The 23,952-nt window shown below is 37.6% G+C and overlaps 1 gene segment (V, D, J or C); it reads right to left on the reverse strand.

Annotated features, from left to right (window-relative positions):
* Positions 1–510: 510 nt before the first annotated feature.
* The window catches only part of LOC308682903 (Ig kappa chain V region 4135-like), a 1,009,768-nt gene continuing 986,326 nt past the window's right edge, over positions 511–23,952 (reverse strand). Inside the window, exon 3 of the V gene segment in view lies at positions 511–949.

Below are 23,952 nucleotides of genomic sequence, written 5' to 3' on the forward strand. Positions count from 1 at the left end.
AGTTTCTGTGCCGCTATAATCCTATCTCTGATATCAGACTACAAAAATGGCCGAACGGGGTGGAGTTGAACCTCTGCAACCTGGAGAGGGGGCGGGGTATGAAGTGTCTCAATATTATTTAAAGAGACCGCACCAAAACGAGTTGCTTTCAGAAGCACATCAGAAAAGGGGTAAAAAAAGGGGCCTGTGGAGCTATAATAATGAGGAATTCAGACCCAAGCATTGCAGTTCCGCTTTATATAGACTACAAATGTATGATTTATATGTAAAAAGGAACAATTTAAAAGCATGATATGTCTCCTTTAATGTAGTAGTGACACGAAAACCCTGTAAATTTGAATTTTTAACACAGTAATTTTCATTTTGGGTGAACGATACGATACATATTGTCACTATCCACTGTAATTATTGTTCCACCCCTAATTCCAATCAATCAAAAGCCGCTGAAACTTTAGTGCAGGACTTTGAAGGAACGACACACTGATCAATGATGCAGTCCAACACAAATGTGCGCTTGCGTTCAGATGAAGCTTTATTGAATGAACAGCAATGGCAGCACATTGACAGACTGCTTCAGTATTGAGCTGTAAATCACGTGACGCTCAGATACGCTGGTCTTCACTGGAGAAACATCAGCACTCGGAGCTCTTGAGGAACGAGGCCTCGTGAGGAGCTCCGGCATGTGTTCCTCTGCAGACGAAGAGCTCTGCGGCTTCCCAGCGTGCTTTGCTGAGGCTCAGGACGCTGCTGCGACTGTAGAGACCGTCCCGCTCGCTCTCTGCGCTGGTCTGAACCCCCTCGGTGACCTCTGACCCGTCCAGCGTCCAGCTCACCGTCGCCCCCTGTGGAGAGTAAGAGCTGAGCAGGCAGAGCAGAGCGGGGGGGTCTCCAGAGATCAGCAGAGAAGATGGAGACAGCAGAGACACGGAGGGAGACACGGAGGGACCCGCTGGACACACACACACACACACACACACACACACACACACACACACACACACACACACACACACACACACACACACACACACACAGAGTTAGATGTCAGACATGGTCATGTTGTAGAAATCACAATAATTTTATCTTTACAGAAATTCCACAAAACTGCTTTCATTCATAAACCACAAATATCCTGAATTCAGTTTAAAAATATTCTCAGTTAAATCAATATTCACTAGCACTAAAAAAATGTATCATGTAATTCTAAATATAAATCAGTTCTGTAAAGCAGACATGATATACAGCGAATCTCACAGTAATTGGAAATATAAAATAAATATAATAATAATAATAATAATATAAAAAGTAAAAATATTTTCTGAATAATCATTTCTAATCATTAATTGTATTTTGAAAAATCATAATTATCAGCAAATTTCAGTTCAACTAATGAATTTTTCAAATCGTTCTATTTGTCTGATGACGACGCCTACAAAAATGAATTTTGAAAAATTCTTAAGACTCTCACAATCATAATTATCAGCAAATTTCATTTCAAATGATGAATTTTTCAAATTAAAAAATATAATTATTTTATCCGTACAATCAAACTTTTGCAAAAAGTATTAGCAGTTACATTTATCAAGAATTATGGACACAATTATGTACTCTAAAAAAAACTGAATATGACAGAAAATATAACAATATTACAAACTACATTCAATATAATATTACAATAATATTGAAATCAACATAAAAAAACAAAGAATGTTAGCAATTATATAAAATTGCTTGTACACACTCCAGCAGAGAACGAGACACACACACACACACACACACACACACACACACACACACACACACACACACACACACACTAACCCTAACCCTAACGGTGAAGAAACGGCCCAATATGAGCTTCATCAGTTTTTCATCTGTTTGATTGTGATTTTTCAGAATTCATATTTGTCTCCTGTTTCCTATTACATCCTTTATGTAGACATTCAGTCACTTTTGATTTTCACTTCAGTGGATATTTTTCAATCCTTCACCATTTTTTTTTTTTTTTTGATTTTCTGCATTTATGATTTTATATATTCTTCTTTCTAATCTGAATCACCAGCATCTTAAATCTGTGCTTGATCAGTTTAATCAGTTATTTAGACCCCATAGATCTGAACACACTTAATTAACATAAGATTATATCTAAGAGGCCACGACCATTACCATAGAACTAAGCTGACTAACTTAACTACTTCTAATGGTAACTTTGTATAATTATGCCGTGGTTTCTCACGTACACTTAGTTAGAATAATGCTCACCCTGTTTAGATTAGACTATTGATGTGTTAGTCGTATCTCTGAAACTTCAGTCGGCGAGCTCCTCTGCTCCTCCTCGGCTGATGCCAGTCCGTTACTAACCTGAGTGTAGAGTTGTGGTGTTATGGACTTAATGTAATCTACTAGAGTTAATCATTTCAGAGTAAATCAGAATAAATCCAAATGTAACAATTAATTATTAGTCAGGTAAATGTGTCATGCCAATTACATCAATTAAAAGATAATCAATACAAAACATCAAATGCTCAGCGATAAAGAGTAAAAGATGCATAAACCTGACATTAGAAAAATACATGATGTCGAGTGTCTTGAGGACGTTCAGCATCACGAGCCGATCTTGGCTACAGAATCACCCGAGCCTCTTGAGGCGTTTTCCTCCTCAGACCAAGACAAATCATCCTCAATGTGGAGAATCAACTTACAACAGGAGTTTGAGTTATAGACACAGTTCACACCTCGTCGAGGAACAGGAGGAAGTTTGGGTGAAGGACACATTAAACAAAGTGTGTGATGATCCTCATGTCTGTTCATAAACTGCAGGAACACACATGGATTTAGTGTCAAATTTGGGGATTAACAGTAAAGTTTCAATCCAACTACAGTAAAAATATTCTCACAGCAGATATTCAGGTTCATATACTAAAGTTGGTCTTGTAGATGTATTCAGAACTGAATTGAATTATATAATTTTTAACATTTTGACTATTGTAGAAGATCAAATATGAAAAACATTCATTTTTACTCTGTTCTCACTTCAGTGATTGTGTTTTGTGTGTGTTAATGAGTGACTGTCTTCAGGGAAATGATGTGGAGTGTGTTTGCATATTGATCAGATCTTCAGTGTGTGAGAGTGTTTATAGTGCTGTGAGTTTAACACTTCATCACTGACACACACAACAATCTTCATCAACATGACCTTCATCATCATCTTCATCTGGACACTGTTATACTGCTTTATACTACAAGGTGAACAATTTATATTTGAAATAAATCATTTAAATATATATATATATTTTTTACACAGCTTAACAATATGTCAAATAATATATACTTTAAACTGATAAATGAATTGTTTTTCAGGCTGTAGATCTCAGATCACAGTGACTCAGACTCCTGTGAAACCTGCCAAACCAGGAGAAACTATAGAGATGAGCTGTAAATTCAGTAGTAATGTAGCATCCTGCGGCTCGGGACCCTGTGTGTCCTGGTACTTACAGAAACCTGGAGAAGCTCCTAAACTCCTGATTTATTACACAAACCTCCTCCAGTCAGGAACTCCATCTAGATTCAGTGGCAGTGGATCTAACAGTGATTTCACTCTGACCATCAGTGGAGTCCAGACTGAAGATGCTGGACATTATTACTGTCAGAGTTATCACAGTGGTTATGTGTTCACACAGTGATAAAGAGTCGTACAAAAACCTCCGTCAGTCAGAGTCACAGTGACTGAACTGAAACTGCAGCTGCTCAAACACTTCAAACCAAACAAACAAAACTGCCTCCATATGCTTTTGAGCTTTTTCAAGCAGCTTTATCTTTCCCTCGAAGTTTATCAAGATAATAATAAAGATATTACTCATCATAACTTTTCTATCAAAACTACTGACTCTATCCCTCATCTCAATGCATTGTTAATGATTAAAGCAATTTTAATACATTCTGATGACCTATGACCTCTGGAATGACCTTTGCCCTGTAATGAAGTTCACAGTGACACACTATAGTGTAGCAACTCTGTCATTTGAATCATCAGAAAGCCTGAAGCTTCAGACACATGAATAAATGTTTATGACTCGTAACATGGGAAAATCTCCTAAACACTGTTATGATTTATGAGCATCATGTGTTGGAATCCTTACACCGATTTACATAGAGATGATTTGCATCGCAGCACATCGTGTGTGTGTGTGTGTGTGTGTGTGTGTGTGTGTGTGTGTGTGTGTGTGTGTGTGCTTCAGGAGGATTTATAACTCTGAGTTTGAACACTGAGAATCTAAACCAACAGCAACCATGAGCTTCATCATCTTCATCTTCATCGGGATGTTCTCCAGCTGTTTCACAGGTGAGGAAATATGAAGTTAAACTGCACTATTTTAACTGATTAACAGTGCTTGAAATATTAACCAAATATGTAATTCTGAATGTTTATTTATTCTTCTTGATGTAGAATCAGTCGGTGAACCGACAGTCACTCAGACGCCTGCAGTGAAATCTGTTCAACTAAGAGACACATTTACTATTTCCTGTAAAACCAGTCCTGACGTCTATCAGGGTTGGGGTATTCAGCCTCTACACTGGTACTTACAGAAACCTGGAGAAGCTCCTAAACTCCTGATTTATGCAAACACCCTCCAGTCAGGAACTCCATCTAGATTCAGTGGCAGTGGATCTAACAGTGATTTCACTCTGACCATCAGTGGAGTCCAGACTGAAGATGCTGGACATTATTACTGTCAGAGTTTACATTACATCAGTAGCTGGGTGTTCACACAGTGATAAAGAGTCGTACAAAAACCTCCGTCAGTCAGAGTCACAGTGACTGAACTGAAACTGCAGCTGCTCAAAGGAGGATCTGAAATAACATCGTCACACTTGCATCTGAAATAAAACCATCTAAATTAATCTGACACTCTTAATAATTATAGAGTTCAGAAAGAGATTTTGTGCTCTTATAGATCAGTGACACATTTGAGATCTGAGTGATTTCAGTTTGCCTAGTTGCTGCCTTTTATTAATAATAGATCTTCATTTTCATAATACTCCATGGTTATTTCATTTGAGTATCCTGTTAGGATGTACCAGCGGCCAGAGGTGTAAATGACGTGACAAAGGCAGGAATAGCACAGTCCAGAGTGATTGTAATTCCAAAGGTGCAAAAAATATCAATATCAAATGGCAATAGTGAACTAATAGAAAAAACAGATTATCAAAAGCTATAATACCAAAGAAAATAAATCAAAATTGTTGACAATACACAAATGTAAGTTGGCTATGCCGACGTACAGGCCCACAAATACAAACAAGATTCAACCTCTCCACACCCACTTTCTCCCCTAAAATGGCTACCTCATTTATAGGCCTTAGCTCCAACTATTTTAGGGAAAAAACATTTTAGGGAGAAACCTATAAATTACAAAGAAGTGACAAGACATAAACAAACGAACTGTCATGACATTTCAACTCTAAACCATACATAATTTATTTCTAGTACCATATAAAGGGCTCAAAACAATAAAGACAAAACATAAGAAGAAAACTTACATACTAGGTTCCCTCTCTCCCCCATGAGGTCAGAACCAGATGGAGTAATCTTCCATAAGCACATGCTAGTTTAAACATGGCTACTTTCCTTGTGTACTGGTTTGGCTAGTGAGGGGTGTACCAGTGTAGATATTTGAAATGCATGAATTTAAGTTGGAAACTGAATTAAATTAAATAAACCCTTACTGTATAAAGTGTTTTTGGTGTACTTTTCTGTGTGGAAACAGTTTGTTGTGTGCACATACCCGTGCTCAATCCCTTCAAAATAAAAGTCCTGGGTCACAGTCAGTCTGTCACATATCCCACTAACATGTAATTTGTTTACTATTGACTGTATTCATACTATATACTGCAGACAGTAAGAGTTGTATATTAGCTTGCTGTTTTAATTGTAGCTCTGATCAACAGTTCAGTTTAGACACGCCTCTTCCTCCTCTCCACCAATCAGACGCCTCTGATAAGAACGAGCCAGATTTTAATCTGGACTTTAATTTGTGCTTTTAACTGAATTTTTATTGAAAACTTATTCACAAAATTATGAGAAGGTATAAACTGGGAGCTGATGATAACATGACTTGATAAACCTCAGTGTAAACTGATGAATATGAACAAACCCGTTACAATGAACACATAGATGAGAATAAACTATTTCAGCAGGAACTTACAGAAACCTGGAGAACCTCCTGAACTCCTGATTTATTAGCAGGAACTTACAGAAACCTGGAGAAACTCCTGAACTCCTGATTTATTATACAAACCTCCTCAACAGTGAAAGTGAGCGAGTTAAGGCCCTTGCACACTGAGTGCGAAATTTTCGCATTCGATTTTTCGTATCTGTCATTCTGACGCAGAAAAGCAGAAAATCATACCCGATACGATTTTTTTTGACGGCCGAAAGTTTCGGAGGCAGTGTGCAAGTGTGATTGACATAAGGTGAGGTTGTATTTATTTTTTAACGTGCGAAAATTTCGGACGCGAATTTCGCACTCAGTGTGCAAGGGCCTTTAAACTCATATTTCATCATCAGGAGTAATTGTGTTTCTCTCAGAATAGAGCAGATGTTCATCGTCCTCTAATGATATTCCTGTAATACCAGAAACACTTCAAATAACTATTAAGCACAAATATGTAGGTTTTTTGCATTTTGAAATGTAGACTTGGTATTTAATTATTAAAATGTGGCTTTAGGCAGAAATGTAACTATGTGGCTAATTGTATGATCATGTTGTGTGTTGCTGTGTTAAGAGTTTTGAAAAAGTACTTTAAGTATTGGTAAGCGCTTGTTAGAACTTGTAAAAAACTGTAATTCAGTGAATAAGTGGAGCGATACTCAGAGCTGGAGTCGAGTCTCGTGACAGAAGCAGATCCTCCATCATCACACACAGATGTGTTTAACCTGCAGCTTTAGTGCTGGATTTTACAGAGACTCTTTCTGCAAGTTTCATCGTTACGCCAGTAGATGGCGACAAGAGACTGACTTTATGAGTGAGTCAATGAATCATTAACTCAACCGATTCATTCAAAACACTGATTCATTCAAGAAATACTGTGTGTTTCTCCGGTTGTTCCTACTGTGGCTTCGTCTGGAAATATTTCAGATGGCCGAACAAAAACAAAACTGGCAATATAAATTACTAAAATGTAAATCACTCAAATAGTGCTCCTGCTCGTCTGATGTTGCTTTATCAATAAAGGATTATATTAATATGTGAAATGTTTTGTATCTCCATGAAAGCACTAGCCTGACGTCGTCATACTCAGGATCTAGTCAGAATGTGAGTCTGATCTGCTCCATTTGGCTGTGATTAAGGCGCGTGTTTCAACTGAACCAGGAAAGAAAATGCCTCTGCACTCAATTGGATAGACCTACAACCAATCAGAGCAACGGAGAAACCACAATGACCACAGGGTTTTCATTGCACCCCATCTTCTAGCGACCATCGGGGCCAGCTGATGAGTTAAACTTTTGCCAAATCCTGTATAAGGACGGCAAAAACATCTTTCCGATAGACAAATGTCTTGATCGCGGTTCTCAATTCCTCTTTAAAATGAATGTGCTGTCGATATCTTCTATAACGATGGCGAGGGCGGAATCTACACATCTCAATTCTCCAGCGGCATCCGTCTTTGTTGTAAACATATTCAACCCAAGCACTCTTTGACGTGGATGATTATATTACTGTTAATCATCTGTCCATCATGTATAAAGCCCGCCCTGACAATTTGATTGGTCCGAACAGCTCTGGTTCGAGCTTAATTGCTCCACAACGGTAGCCTGGTTAAAACCAGCTAATGAAGCTGGGCAAAGCTTCATTAATAACTCATTTCCAAAGGGGCTTCACCAACGGACGTCGCTCAAATGCCTCAATTGGATAGACCTAAAACCAATCAGAGCGATCGTCATCGTGTAAAGCCGTATGCTGCGTCCTAAGTTACACTACGCCATAAAAGTATGTACTCTTTTTGTGAAGAAAAGGTATTTACTTTTGAATGTGTAGCAAAAAAGTAGGCAAGCTTTGGGACATACTACTTCGTCATCTTTATCGGACGGATCTGTCGTGTGCATCCTGTCACTTAAACTGCCCTGTCAATCATCTTGTCACAGTTAAAGTCCTCTATTAAATCCTCTATAAAGAGAAATGTAGTAGCACGTTCATCTGCCAGTGGGTCTTTCTGGAGACTGTCCTCTTGTGTTTGCAATTTGAATATAATAATGCATTCAAAAGTTGCTGCGCTTCACCAACGGACGTCGCTCAAATGCTTCTGGGCGCAATTTGATAGACCTAAAACCAATCAGAGCGATCGTCATCGTGTAAAGCCCGCCTCAACGTTTCTGATTGGTGCCTCAATTTGGATGGATTAGAAATCGGCTTGAATGGGCTTTTTGCCAGACTACTTGCAGAGCAAATCTAAATTTGCCGGAAGTTTGTCTGGGTTTTCCCAGGCTACCACAACGGATCAAGTCCAGACCAAACTTCCCGACCTCAGATGTCGTGGGCGGGGCTAAGTTCGGCTGGCATCCAAGCTATGAAAGCACATTAAACTTAAATCTGTTGCTACTGAAGCGTTTGCATAGAGTGTGTTTTAAATGAGCGACACACGCTTCAGTGCTCTGCATGTGTTTATAACTCTGTCAAACATCAAACATGATCAACAACTGTTTTTCACTAGAACTGAACCTTCAACCTACAAAAATGACTTTCATCACCATATTGATCTGGACGCTGGCAGTGTTATGTCGAGGTTTGTGTCAGTCAAGATTACAAACGTTATTCACTCGTTATCTTTATGTGTGTTGTGAAGATATAAGGTTGTAAAAGTGTGTGTGATTTCTAATCTTTCTCTCTTGTCAGAATCTGTTGGGCAGGAGACAGTGACTCAAACTCCCTCAGAGCTGCTCTCTCAAACTGGACAATCAGTCGCTGTAACCTGTAAAACTAGCAGTGATCCAGTCGACTGGTGTAGTAGCAAACGGTGTCTGAGCTGGTACTTACAAAAACCTGGAGAAGCTCCTAAACTCCTGATTTATGCAACAAACCTCCTCCAGTCAGGAACTCCATCTAGATTCAGTGGCAGTGGATCTAACAGTGATTTCACTCTGACCATCAGTGGAGTCCAGACTGAAGATGCTGGACATTATTACTGTCAAAGTGCACACAGGGGTAGTGTGTTCACACAGTGATAAAGAGTCGTACAAAAACATCCGTCAGTCAGAGTCACAGTGACTGAACTGAAACTGCAGCTGCTCAAACACTCACACACACACACACACACACACACGCGCGCACACACACACACACACACACACACACACACACACACACACACACACACACACACACATTCATGAATGATCATTTGATTTTAAATATACAAGTTACATTTCAAATGATCCACTGAATGAGTTTGAAAAACATTGTCCAAGTAAATTGATGGTTATATTGTGATGTCGTTATAAGATCTAGAAAACAAATTTAAATGACAATTTCAATATTAAATGTATTTTGAAAATATTCTGCTATTCAGAAACTCACAATCATAAACATCAGCAAATTTGATCGTTTAAATGATTCATTTTCAAAATGCTCTTTAACTGAGTTTCTTTTTGTCTGATGAAAATTATAAAAAATTATATGTATTTTGTCCACATTATACAACTTTCGTTTCATGCGTTTAAAAAATCCCTTAATATAGTTACATTTACCAAGAATTATAGACAAAATTATATATGAAGAAATTATTGAATAGATTTTAAAGTATCTAAGTAATAAGATGTTAAATTATTAATGTAAAATGAAAAATTACATTTAAAAATATTAATATGAATTATAAAATTAAAATAAATTATTAAATAAATTAGAAATATAGAATTTTCTCAGAATTGTTACAGAACCTTTCAATCTCAATCAAATTTTTAAAAACATTGTCCACATAAAATTAATACATAATACATAATTCATAAGATTTAGAATAAAGTATTACATAAGTATTTTTTAAAATATTCTTCTATTTTGATACTCACAATCAATTGTAATTTTCAGGCCATTTCAATTATGATTTTTTTAATTCTTCTGTTAAGACACAATCATAATCATCCGCAAACTTAATAGTTTAAATGATGGTTTAGTTTGTCTGATGGTAATACAGTAAAAAGCACAATCATTTCATCTTTACTGTAGTTTCACCTCACTGCTTTCATTCATAGACTATCCTGAGTTTAGTTTCAAAACGTTCTCCATTTAATCAATATTACTAAATATTGTACATTGTAAAAAAAAAAATCATAATTTTAACAGTAAAAGACTGTAAAAATGCTATAGTAAAGATTATTATTTTGTAAAAGGTTTGTTGCTTTACTGTATACACTGAAAACTAGTAATAGATTTAACTAACTAGATTTAACTAAATTAAATATAACTTAACACAATATATTATTTGTGTTTTGAAAATAATCACCATTCAATTGACTTCCCCGTAAACAGAAATATAAGTAAACTTAGTTTAAATTTAGTTTATCAACTACATTTCTTTTTGCCTGATGATGACACTGATGATAATTTATTTTGTCTATATTATCCAACTTTTGCGTTAAATTAAATATATTTAGAAATTGAAAACATTGCAATTACTGAAAATACAATGAAATGTTAGCACACATTATGTGTGAAATTACTAATGTAAAACATTATGAATGTGAACTATGGATTGAAATGTAATAAACATAGAATATCACCAAATATGACATTTATAATATAGCAGACAAAATGAAATTTAAAGGAGAACTTGGTAACTTTTTTAACTTAATAAAACTGTCTAGAAATCATTTGGATGGTTAAACAACCTGTTCTGGTGATTCTGGTGACTTTCCCCGCTCCCCCCAGCGTTCCCAGGCGGAAAACCAACCTTGCAACTTGGGGACTAGCGTCCCGGCAAAATAGAAATTGGAAGTCTCGTGAGAAGCGGGAACAAGAACGAGAACGAGCGCGAAACACGAATCGCTTTATGGCAATTCAACATAAACACACACGCATGTATGATGTATTACCAGATTACCCACCTCGGTAGACAAAGCTCCACACGATTCAGTTGGCTTGCTCCGACCAAAACAAACGCACATGAGCAGCGGTAGAGAGGGGGAGGAGGCCGCCGCAAGTGAGTTTTTTACGACCGTGTTGTGACATATACGCCCCCCCACAGCTGTAGGGGGAGCTCGTGGGGAAAACATGCGACAACAAAAGGGAAAATCAGCGAAGAAGTGACTAGAGTTCGCTAGAGTTGCCGAGTTCTCCTTTAAATGCATGAATGCGTGCAATCAATCAGTAAAATAGAATAAAATGCGACAATAAATAAGAGTTGAAGTAAAGTAAAGCAAATAAAGCATTTCAATAATGTATTTTTATAATAAATTAAGAATATTGTTGCCAAATGCTGTTAAATAACCTTAAACCTCCTTCTAAAACACACACATCATACGTTTTTATAAGATAATTTAAGAAGGACTTACAGCTTCTGATTGTCAATTCAGTTCCTCCACCAAAAGTGTACCACAGTGTTTCATTCTAGTGAAAGAGTCGTACAAAAACCTCCGTCACACTCAAACGAACACACACACACACACACTGACACACACACACACACTGATATGAGACTCAACAGCAGATCTTCTCAACATAAACCATGACTGATCGAAAAAGAGCCACAAAATACATTCATCACATTTACAAACACATGTGATATAAACTCTGCTAATTGACCTGCTTTATAATGAAATCTTCAGCAGATTTAGATGGTCATTCTCTATTGGATGACCTTTGACCTGTTATACAGTATCATGGATGATATAAATCTGCAGCTCAGGTATTAAATTCTCTCAGCATCAAAGTCTGAATGAAACTGATCATTAAAACAGTGTTTAGAGCGAGAAGATCGACCCAAAATAACATGAAGTAAATCATGAGTTTCTGTTCCTGAAAATGATCCACAGAAGTTTATTAGCAAAGACACTAAAAGACAAAACAGTGTTTCTTCTGTCTTCAGGGAAATGATGTGGAGTGTGTTTGCATATTGATCAGATCTTCAGTGTGTGAGAGTGTTTATAGTGCTGTGAGTTTAACACTTCATCACTGACAGCTTTTCTTCATTCAGACTGAAAGTAAACCACCGATAAGAAGAATGATGATCATCAGCGTCTGTATCTGGACTCTCATTCTTTCTGTTCAAGGTTCATTTACTCTATTAATAACTCAAGATGTGATTTATATGCTTTTGATGTTCAGATTTTGTACTGGATACTTTGACTTTAATAATTGCTGTAATAATGATCTTATGAAATGTCATTCACAGAAATTACAGGCCAGGTTTCTGTGACTCAGACTCCATCAGAAGCAGCCGTTCAAGGAGGAACAGTTTCTATAAACTGTCAAACTAACAGAGGAATTGGAGATCGTACTCAGGGTTGTAGGTCCTGTCTCTCCTGGTATCTGCAGAAACCTGGAGAAACTCCTAAACTCCTCATTTATTACATTAGATCACAACAGGAACTCCATCTAGATTCACTGGCAATGGAGAATATTATGGAACAGATTTCACTCTGACCATCAGTGGAGTCCAGACTGAAGATGCTGGACATTATTACTGTCAGAGTGCACACTTGATCAACAGTAACTGGGTGTTCACACAGTGATAAAGAGTCATACAAAAACCTCCGTCAGTCAGAGTCACAGTGACTGAACTGAAACTGCAGCTGCTCAAACACTTTCACACACACACACACACACACACACACACACACACACACACACACACACACACACACACACACACACACACACACACACACACACACACACACACGCGCGCGCGCACACACACACACACACACACACACGTTTTCAAATACACACATCTAAACATTCTTCTATAAATGTTTTCTCTCTCATAAACTTTCACCAGTCAGCAGAGCAAACACATCTGAAACCAGACCAAATTAACCTGATGGACTCATTTCTTTTTCTAATAATTTACCTTGATCAATGATCAATTAATGAATTTCCATGACTTTTCCAGTCTTCTGCCATTAAAAAAATAGCTTATATTTTACTCACATAAAGAAAATTCTAACCAACAAAATATTTCGAGCAGAGCTTATGTCTTTGATTTACATTTATGAACTTTTACCTTCTGCTCCTGATGGATTGATTGTCTCTCGCTGCCCCCTGTTGGTCACTGGGCTCATGTGCACCACGTATTCACAACGCATGTGAATAGACATTTATCAACTTTATGCCGAAGAAATGAAAATCATACATGTCTGGAACATGCATAAGAGTGAGTAAATTATGACAGGTTTTCATTATTATGTGAAATATCCTTTAAGACTCTTCAGAGCCTCCTCTAGTTATAGACCTTAGAGAAACAAGTACACAGCCATATTTAGAGTTTTGTCTTTGAGTGTCCGTTTTTGCGTTAGCTCTGTACATTTCTATGGCATCGCTGTCTAAGAGTATTTAGCTTAAGAGGATTAACCTATTGTACAGTTAACTAAAGTTATCATGAGCACAGTAATGATTGAAGTGGATGTCATAATAACTTGTCAGTAGACGGGAAGATTTTAAAGGAGAACTTGGTAGCTTTTTTAATTTAATAAAACTGTCTAGAAATCATTTGGATGGTTAAACAACCTGTTCTGGTGATATTGGTGACTTTCCCCGCTCCCCCCAGCGTTCCCAGGCGGAAAACCAACCTTGCAACTTGTTCACTACCGTCCCGGCAAGATAGAAATTGGAAGTCTCGTGAGAAGCGAAAGCGAGAACGAGAACGAGCGCCAGGGCCGGCCCGAGGCATAAGCGAACTAAGCGGCTGCTTGGGGCCCCCTCGCCACCAGGGGGCCCCCAAGCGAGTTTTTTTTTTTTTTTTTTTTTTTTTTACATATTAGGCCTAATTAAATTAAACAAGTGACATAAATTAATGAATGGATTAATAATTCAAGACAAGAAAATTCTGATTTAATGATCAATATACCTGCATACAACTGCTGCTGTGTCTGCCAGTGTTTGAGTCATATGCGCATAACCTCGTGTGCATAGAAAATTCGTGCGCAAAGTCACGGTAGCCTAATGTTAAGCCATTTCACACAAATTTGATTTGATCAATGATTTATCCTTTAAATTTAATGATATTCAGAACAGAACAAGAATAAAAAAATAACTATAAACAAGCCAAAACGAAATAATTTAAAGCGAAAGTGAAAGCGGATCTCTCTCATTAGAATCAAAATGTTTCAACATTCGCGATGGATTTGGATGGTAAACTATTATTTATTATAGGCTTCTTTGTACTTCACCCACGTTCCAATATCGAGGGAAAAAATCATCCTCTTCACAAGCGCAAAAATGTGCTTGAAATCCAATATCGAGGGAAAAAATCATTCTCTTCACATGCGCAAAAATGTGCTTGAAATCCAATATCGAGGGAAAAAATCATTCTCTTCACATGCGCAAAAATGTGCTTGGAAACATCACAGTGGAGCGGTGCTTAGGCTACGCAGCGCTGAATGGTACGAATGGTAGGCTACTACTGACTATTTAAAAAGAGCAGTGTAATTTTTATATGTTAGTTTGACTATTTTATTAGTATTTTTTATTACGGCTATAACGAACAGGCTGCGATGTCAAGATTGCAGTGCTGGAATAGCCTATGTTGTGTGTGTGTGTGTGTGTGTGTGTGTGTGTGTGTGTGTGTGTGTGTGTGTGTGTGTGTGTTTGTGAGGCGCGGACGCGATCGAACAGTGGAAACATAAACACATACTCCGTCATGTTCATATAAGACATCATTCAAACTGCAAAGGGTTGCAAAACGTTGGAGGATATTTTGCAAATAATTTTTTTTTAATATGTTTTTTGACAGTTTGTTTTCAGAAGTTTCAAAGAGTTAGTAAAAGAGTAAAGAAAAAGTTAAAACATTTTTATTTAAGTATTTATTTTTTATTAAGTAGGCTATTTATTTTGTATTAATACATAACCTCATTGTATTAATTTATAATGTAACATTATAGAGTGACATTGTGTCAATAATCGTCAAGCACAGGTGACTCCGCGTGGTGGGAGGGGGCCCCCAAATCAAATTCTGCTTAGGGCCCCCAAAAGGCTCGGGCCGGCACTGACGAGCGCGAAACACAAATTGCTTTACGGCAATTCGACATAAACACACACGCATGTATGATGTATTACCAGATTACCCACCTCGGAAGACATAGCTCCACGCGATACAGTTGGCTTGCTCCGATCAAAACAAACGCACATGAGCAGCGGTAGAGAAGGGGAGGAGGCCGCCGCAAGTGAGTTTTTTACGACTGTGTTGTGAAATATACGCCCCCCCACAGCTGTAGGGGGAGCTCGTGGGGAAAACATGCGACAACAAAAGGGAAAATCAGCGAAGAAGTGACTAGAGTTCGCTAGAGTTGCCGAGTTCGGCTTTAAAACAAGCAGTTCATTCATAAATGCGTAAGATCTTATCTTCTTCATGCTGTGGAAATACAAACCAGAAGGCATTTATTTTTAGACAGGAATGAAAACGAGGCTGTGAGGGATATAAGTAAAGTGAGTTTAATGGATCGCACTGTTGTTTAACGTCCCGATCGTTCAGATGAGGAAACTTCTTTTCATAAAAAGGCAGTAGATAAAAAACTCCTTCATATGACCTTTATATAATGTGCGCCATGCACAATCACATACTTTCCTATCTACTAAATAGTAGGCTAAAAATAAAAATAAATAAATAAACAGCATGTGACAAAAGAAGTACTCATAAGAGAGTAGGCAAAAAGTACCCAGATGACCTACTACTTCATCACATGATAATGACAACATGGCGAATGTATGTCTGGATTATATTCATACTATATAGAATGTACTTGTTTAGCAGTCGTGAAGTAATTACTTGTTCAAAATAAGCACCTACTCAGGAGATTTCAGACACAGACTCGTTTATAAGTATAACAGCCTCGTTTCCATCTGTTAAATTCAAAATGGCTTCTAACCTGACAAAGGTCTTAATTTAGGGTCGTACCTTTAACTCTATATGAAAGAATAAGATTCAATTCAACATATTTGCTACAAAAAGAAACAAAATAACATTTATTAAACATGCATGATGCATCCAACCTAAACTCATTACACTTCGGGAATATTTGAGCCGAGCCGGACTGTGACGTCAAGCGACTAACAAGGGCTCTCAAACCGCGGAAATACTGATACTAAACAGGAAGTGTGTGTTCGTGCCAGGAAACAGAAAACTCCCCAAAGGTCCAAAGGGAAAGACAAAATCAATAGTGTGAAATAATCACTTACCTCTCGCTCTAACGCACAGACACACATAGTGAGATTAAACATATAATAATACACCATAACGATGATGATGTCACCTGCACGCCACAGATTCTCCGTTTTCGTTGATTGGCAGATGAATGTCTAAATATATGTCGTGGATTAAACGCTCGTTACAGAAACGTAACAACCGGCATCCTGCTAGAACCCAAAGCTCGAGAAGCGTCTCAGAAACATTATAAAATAAATTAAATTAAATTAAATAAACCAAAAATGATTCAGACACTTTGACCTGAGCATGTTTTCCTCAAAGTTATGTGACATTATCAAGATGAATTTGTTCTGATACAGTTTAATATATGTCATATTTTATTACCATTTTCTAAACTATAGTGGATAAGTAAGGGATAATGTAGAGCGAGGCGGTTGTTATAGCGAATACAACCCCGAGAGGATCAGGACCCTGACGCGAAGCAGAGCTTGAACCGTCCTGAAGGGGTTGTATTCGCTATAACAGCCGCCTCGCTCTACATTATCCCGCTTATTATATGGCTACCTACCAAATAAATCAATAATTTGACACAAAATATTGATTTAAAAAGGAGTTTATTGATTTAAAAATGATTGTATTGCTTTCGCTAAAGAAAATAGTCCGTTCCGTCTCTACGGTTAGAATCCTGCGTCCATAGCAACGCTCTGTTTTTCATGGCAACTTTGTGTTATACTTATCAAGAAATAACAGACTGCATTCTACATTAGAATTCAACCAAGCCATGTAATAAACTGTGATAATGTGAGAAATGTTGAAGGTGTCTGAATACTGTATATAGTTTTATAAAGTATAACATCATCAGTTTGGTGTCGCTGCTGAAAGTGAACCAGTGAAATAAACTAATAGATCAGTTTCAATAGATATAGAACAGATTTTGTTCGGACTGATAACATGTGCTTTGACTCTGTCTGATATATGGACCATGACTGGATTATACTTGTAAATAAACTGCGTTTGGATCCTCACTCTCTGAATGCTGTGTTTCCACCGTCAAATCATTACAACAGAAACTCACTGACTTCCCCTGCTTTATGAAGATCATCATCACTGAATTACTGAATTTATTAAAGTGAACATGTTTATGTCATGTGTGACTCTCAATCAAACTCAGTTATTCAGTGACTGACAGAGACTCGTGTGTGTGATGATCCTCATGTCTGTTCATAAACTGCAGGAACACACATGGATTTGGAGTAAAATTTGGTGATTAACAGCGACGTTTCAATTCAAAATATTCTCAAAGTCTCAGCAGATATTCAGATTAATACAGAAGTTAGTCTTGTAGATGTATTCAGAACTGAATTGAATTATATCAATTTGAACATTTTGACTTTTAAGAGAAGATCATATATTATGAAAAACATTAATTTTACTCTGTTCTCACTTCAGTGATTGTGTTTTGTGTCTGTTAATGAGTGACTGTCTTCAGGGAAATGATGTGGAGTGTGTTTGCATATTGATCAGATCTTCAGAGTGTGAGAGTGTTTATAGTGCTGTGAGTTTAACACTTCATCACTGACACACACAACAATCTTCATCAACATGACCTTCATCATCATCTTCATCTGGACTCTCACAGCGTTTGCTCAAGGTTTGTGGAGCACAAGTTGATATGAATTCATTTCTTCAAGTATATTGTCAAAGTTTTGAGTGTATTTTCTTCTTGTTGTGTTTCAGAGTGTAGAGGACAGATCACCGTCACTCAGAGTCCCTCAATAACAGCAGAACAACCAGGAGGAACTGTGACAATCAACTGTACAACCAGCAGTGATGTGCACACTTACATAGAACTAAATTCACGGGGGAATCCTAAAAGAAAAACATACTTTTTTAGCTGGTACTTACAGAAACCTGGAGAAGCTCATAAACTCCTCATTTATCAATCAACTAAACACTATGGTGGAACTCCATCTAGATTCAGAGGCAGTAGTTCGTCTGCAAGAGATTTCACTCTGACCATCAGTGGAGTCCAGACTGAAGATGCTGGACATTATTACTGTCAGAGTCGCCACATCATCAACAGTGAAAATGTGTTCACACAGTGATAAAGAGTCGTACAAAAACCTCCGTCAGTCAGAGTCACAGTGACTGAACTGAAACTGCAGCTGCTACACACACACACACACACACACACACACACACACACACACACACACACACACACACACACACACACACACACACACTTATGAAAAGCAATATGATCTTATAATAAGCAATAATATTATTATATTAATATATTATAATAATATAAAAGTTTGAGCTTGGTCAGTCTATGACAGCTTTGATCACTATTTTGATCCGATGGTGTATTTTTGAGTGAAAGCGGCCACATCAGATTCAGAGCTTGATAAACCGCTATGGATAAACCGTACATCTGAATATTTGTGTCCAGGTTTGTTCAGATTCACTTAAAATTATGTAGCCTATATTTACAGAAGCCCAAATTTCAAAATTAGCAAACGTGTCGACTGAAGCGCTAATGCAGATCATATAGCTACAGTAGTCTATTATTCAGGTATATTTAACCTTTTGTCCATGTCACCACCTGAAATGAATGCCATCACAAAATAAATCATTAAATAAATCCCAATACTGAAATATGCTAACTACTGGCGATGCGCGTTGTGTATTTCCGATGTGAATTCCGATGTGAATTAAGAGTACAGGCAGCAAAGGAAGCTCATGAAATCCGACTTGAAGAGCCAATGAGAGCGGGGACAACTTAAAAATCAGGACAGGGCAAAGGAAAGATGCAACCTGGTTCAGGAGGAACTAACTGTGGATGAAGAAACAGAGCCAGCAGGATGACAGAGACACGAATGAGGTGGGAAACAGCAAAGTCCAGGTCACTCACATGCTATAGATTCCTTTTAGACAAAAAAAAGAAAGAAAAAAAAAGCATGGTCTAAATGATGCATTATTAAAACCAAATTTGTGATTTTCTGAAAAATGCAGGATTAAAAAAGACTATCATGAAAAAAGAGTGTATATAATAATGTAAAATAAAAATGGTATGATTTGAAATCTAGAGAAGCTACCATATTGCTTTCCAATTTACATTTTCATTACATGTATTGCTATGCATTTAGAAAGCGTTACAAAAGAAGAACAAAAGCAATTAATCAGAGAGCCAACAATAATCGTAATATACTGTACAATGCCAGGTTTATTAGACAATTGAATGTTTGTTTAAAGCAAAAGTTAAAGCTCAATATCATATATGATTTCCAGCAACCAAAGAGCAGTCTGAACTGTAAAACTATTACATATAGCAAATTGTATTTATTAGCCTATATACATTTTAAATCCACAATTTGTACACCCTGACCCCTGATTTTGTGTTCCCATTCACCTCATTCCTCTTTCTTGAGTATTAAACAAGAGGACTGTATTCCCAGCCAGAAGCCTGGCAGAGTTTTCTCCTTTATGGGATTCTTAAACCTGTGAATAAGTTTAACTTCTTTCTTCTTTGACTCTTCGTCTGTCTCCACGGCGTAGAAGCAGAGCAGGCCTGCGGGCTGATCCACATAGACACCTATAGTGCAGCACTGGTGAGTGTCCTCCACCCTGCTGTTGATTCCTTTATGCCAGGCGTCATAGCAGGACCCGGCCCAACCCAGACCCCACGACTCCTCGTTCTCCCCGAGGCCACAGGTCCCGTCGCCCGCCCTCCTCCCCGCACCCTCATACGTCGCTCCTATAACCACCCAGCCGGAGTACAGCACCTCCCAATAACAGCGCGACGCCCAGATGGACTCCTTACACAGCACCTGCACACACACACACACACACACGCAGGAATGCGCTTTATTATTCTGGAAATAGTGCATGAGAGAGACAAAGATATCAGAATTATTTTATTATTCATCATATAACTGATGTAATATTATTAAATAGTTTTATGAAAGGTAATAATTTTGACTTTGTTGACTTTGTCATCTCACTTAGCAGAAAAACCTTCATAAAAGTAACAATATAGATATATATATATTAGTAGTAGCAGTAGTATCATGTGCTGGTTATTAGTACACTTTTATGGTTATTGCTCACTATATTCATTATTAGATCATTAGATTTAAACAAACATTTATTAATTGATTGATTTTAGAAGCAACTGTCAACAGAAATGTTTTGGACATTTTAAGATTGACCATTTTGATGACTACATATATATTTTACAGTATTGTCAAATAAATAAGTCCAATCAGATGAAGTGTGTGTGTGTGTGTGTGTGTGTGTGTGTGTGTGTGTGTGTGTGTGTGTGTGTGTGTGTGTGTGTAATTCACCTGAGGGTTGTAGTCAAATCTCTGTTGTCTGTCCAGGCAAGGACACACCTCATCTGTCAAGCGGGACACTTTAGCCCCGCCCTCTGTGAGCCACAGCACTTTATTGGCAGTTCGTTCATCCAATGAAATATTGAGCCAGTCTAGGATGAAAGAAAAAGGTCAGCTACGCCAATTAAGTTCAGTCCAGTGTTATTTTACAATGATTGATATAATATTATAGTTTTTGTTTATATTTGCAAGTTATTTTTATTATTTTCTGTTTTCATTTTAATTGTAGTTAAAGTGAGTAGCCTAACTTTGTTGTGTTTTTGTAATTTTGATTACAAAAGTTGTAATCAATTTTTTTAGTTGTAGTTTGTAGTTTTAGTTATTTTTGGAGAAAAAAAATTGTTTCCTTGGCAACTAGCTTATATAAAATAAGTTTACGGCTTTTTTTTATATATTTTTTTAATTTCAGTAGGCTATGTTTTTAGTTTTAGTTAAATATAATAACCCTGGTTCAGACTGGAAAGGAGCAGGGGTGCATTTCCCAAAAGGATCGTTGGCCAATTATGATCTCAATTTCTACTGAACTCTATTGGTAACGACGGAACTTGCGACCATAGTTGGCTTTGGGAAACGCTCCCCTGTTCAGTACTGGTTTATTTGATTCTTGTTCTGTGTGCGAGACTCACATTTAAGCAGCTCCTCTCTGGACGTCGGCTCTGGGATGTTCGGCTCATAAACTGGAAGCTTTTCTGAAGAGGGAGAATGTGAGAAATATATCAGCGCAGACCAGAGTACATCTAGTGGCAGATTTACTAAACAGGGCAAACTAGCGTGAGAGCGCAATACCGAAACAGCTCGATCTACTGAAGAGGCGTACGCACATTAAAGAACACAGATCATTTCCATAATGGCCAACGCAGTCTACCAAGTCTGGTTAAAGACATGCTTCTTTAGGGCGGTAAATAATGCTGCAAACACCAGTAAATTGACTAGTGCAAACCTTAGTAAATCACCTTGCATGATTCAATTAAATATTCTCCTTCCATACATTTAGCTTCTGAAAGGGAAACTCCAAATGTATATGCAATAAGATCAGCTGCAAAAATAACCCTGTCAACACATATTAAAGCAACACTATGGAACTTTTCCTCTGCGGTCCCCCTACAGGTTGGAAGCAGAATTGTCCATTACCGCTGTCGTAAATCATTTAGCCTACTGTCGCACGTACGCCAACAGTTTATCCAGCACCGGCTTTGGAACGAACGATGTCCACAAGGTAGAGTATGATGCATGATTTTATGAAAGTATGATGAAGAAAAACAGTAAATCTGGCCCTTATAGACTTCGGCATTATAGGGTACAAAGGGGCTAAAGGCGCACCGGGGTAAAAAGCGCCATTGCTTTTATTCTCCTCTAAACCACTAGATGGCACAAAAACCTCTGCTTTTCAAGATGCACTTGGAAATTTGTCTGATTCTTGATGCGAACGCAGGCAGCAGTGCAAATTCACCCACTGCTAAATTGACAATAAAAGGTAATTAAAGGGATAGTTCACTATGAAATTAAATTTTGGTATGTTTTAGCTTACCTCAAGGGCATCCAAGATGTAGGTGTCTTTGTTTCCGCAGTAGTTTCAGTTTTTATATTTTTAGGTCAAACCGTTCTTGTCTGACAGTCATATCATGCAGGTCTATGGTCACTGTCTCAAAGAGCATGCACAGAGTCCAAATTAAACAATTCCCCATCGTCCAAATTAAACAATTCCCCATCGTATACACATTGATGGCCTAAGATACGAAACGAGCGGTTTGTGTGAGAAAACGAACAGTATTTATATCGTTTTTACCTTTTGTAACACAGCCACGTCCAAGTGATCTGAGGGCGCGAGCGCATCCTGGTGTGTGACGTGTATGCAGACTGGTGCATAGATATGTACACTAGATGTCGCAGACCTGCATTATATGACTGACAGACAAGAACGGTTTGACCTAAAAATATCAAAATTGAAACTACTGCGGAAAAAAAGACACCTACATCTTGGATGCCCTTGAGGTAAGCTAAAACATACCAAAATTTAATTTCAAAGTGAACTATCCCTTTAAAGCAATATTTTTTTTTAATAACGGAAGAATATGTAAAAGGATGGTATTTGGGGTAAACAGTGCTCCTGCTGTCAGGGCGAAAGACACAATAATTAGCATTATACTACAGGGCCGTTGAATGCTTGAATCTGATTGGTTGACGAACGTTCTAAGGTGTGCATTATTTTCAGGGAAACGCACGGCTAAAGTAGTTCCAGGCAGGTCTTGACCGCATTACAGTTCCATATCACTTCGCGTAGTTAACGGTAATAACGGAAAATAGGATACAATTCATAACAAGAAAAAACATTTAGCCCCATGCGCTTGATCTGGAATTTTCAATGTCTAGCTTCACAATCAATGGAAACATGCAGTTTAATGTGAATAAATAAAGTATATAGTCCTATCTATAATCAATAGAAAATTAAACTGAATATAGGCTAAATAAATGGATAATCCTGCAGCACGGATTATTATTGCAGATAATATAACAAATAATTATTGATAGGCCTACTTGTTAAAAGGGCTTTGTGTTTCATTTATTTGGCTAGTCTGTCATCTGTCAATAATAGAAAAAAAAAGAATGAATTCGAATTAATTAAAAGGAATTGAATTAATAAATAAATTATAATATTGACGCACATGCTTTTGTCTCATTATTGCAACATCTCTCTCTCTAATAACTGCATTAATAACTGGGGACACACTTTAAGGCCGGTTATGAATGTAATTTGATACGTATGACTGATCATGCCCAAACGCGTGTTCAGCGCGTTCAGTCTGTGTTCAGAGTCGGTGTTTAAAATCTGCTGCAGTCGATGAAAACAGTCAGAGAATGTGTCAGCTAGTCGTGTGTCCCCAGCATTAGTCTGCTATCAGTGGCTCAAACCTCCGTTACTAACTCTAAAATGACGTTTTGGAATTAGCAACGGAGGCATTGGACTAGATGCGTAAGAAATTAGTCCTACATACAAGAGCGTTTTAATGACAAAAACTTTACAAACGTCTTGAAATACATAATCTGAACAATGTTTCGAGGTGAGGTAACTGTAGTATAAGCGGAATAATTGACTTCAGGCCGTTGAATTATTAGAAAAATAATGCACACCCGAGGTGAACGGCCACTCCGCTTCGCGTCGTGACCGCATTACCACCTCGGGTGTGCATTATTTTTCTAA

This window comes from Scardinius erythrophthalmus (assembly GCF_964197995.2).
Source record: "Scardinius erythrophthalmus genome assembly, chromosome: 22".
NCBI classification, from domain to species: Eukaryota; Metazoa; Chordata; class Actinopteri; order Cypriniformes; family Leuciscidae; genus Scardinius; species Scardinius erythrophthalmus.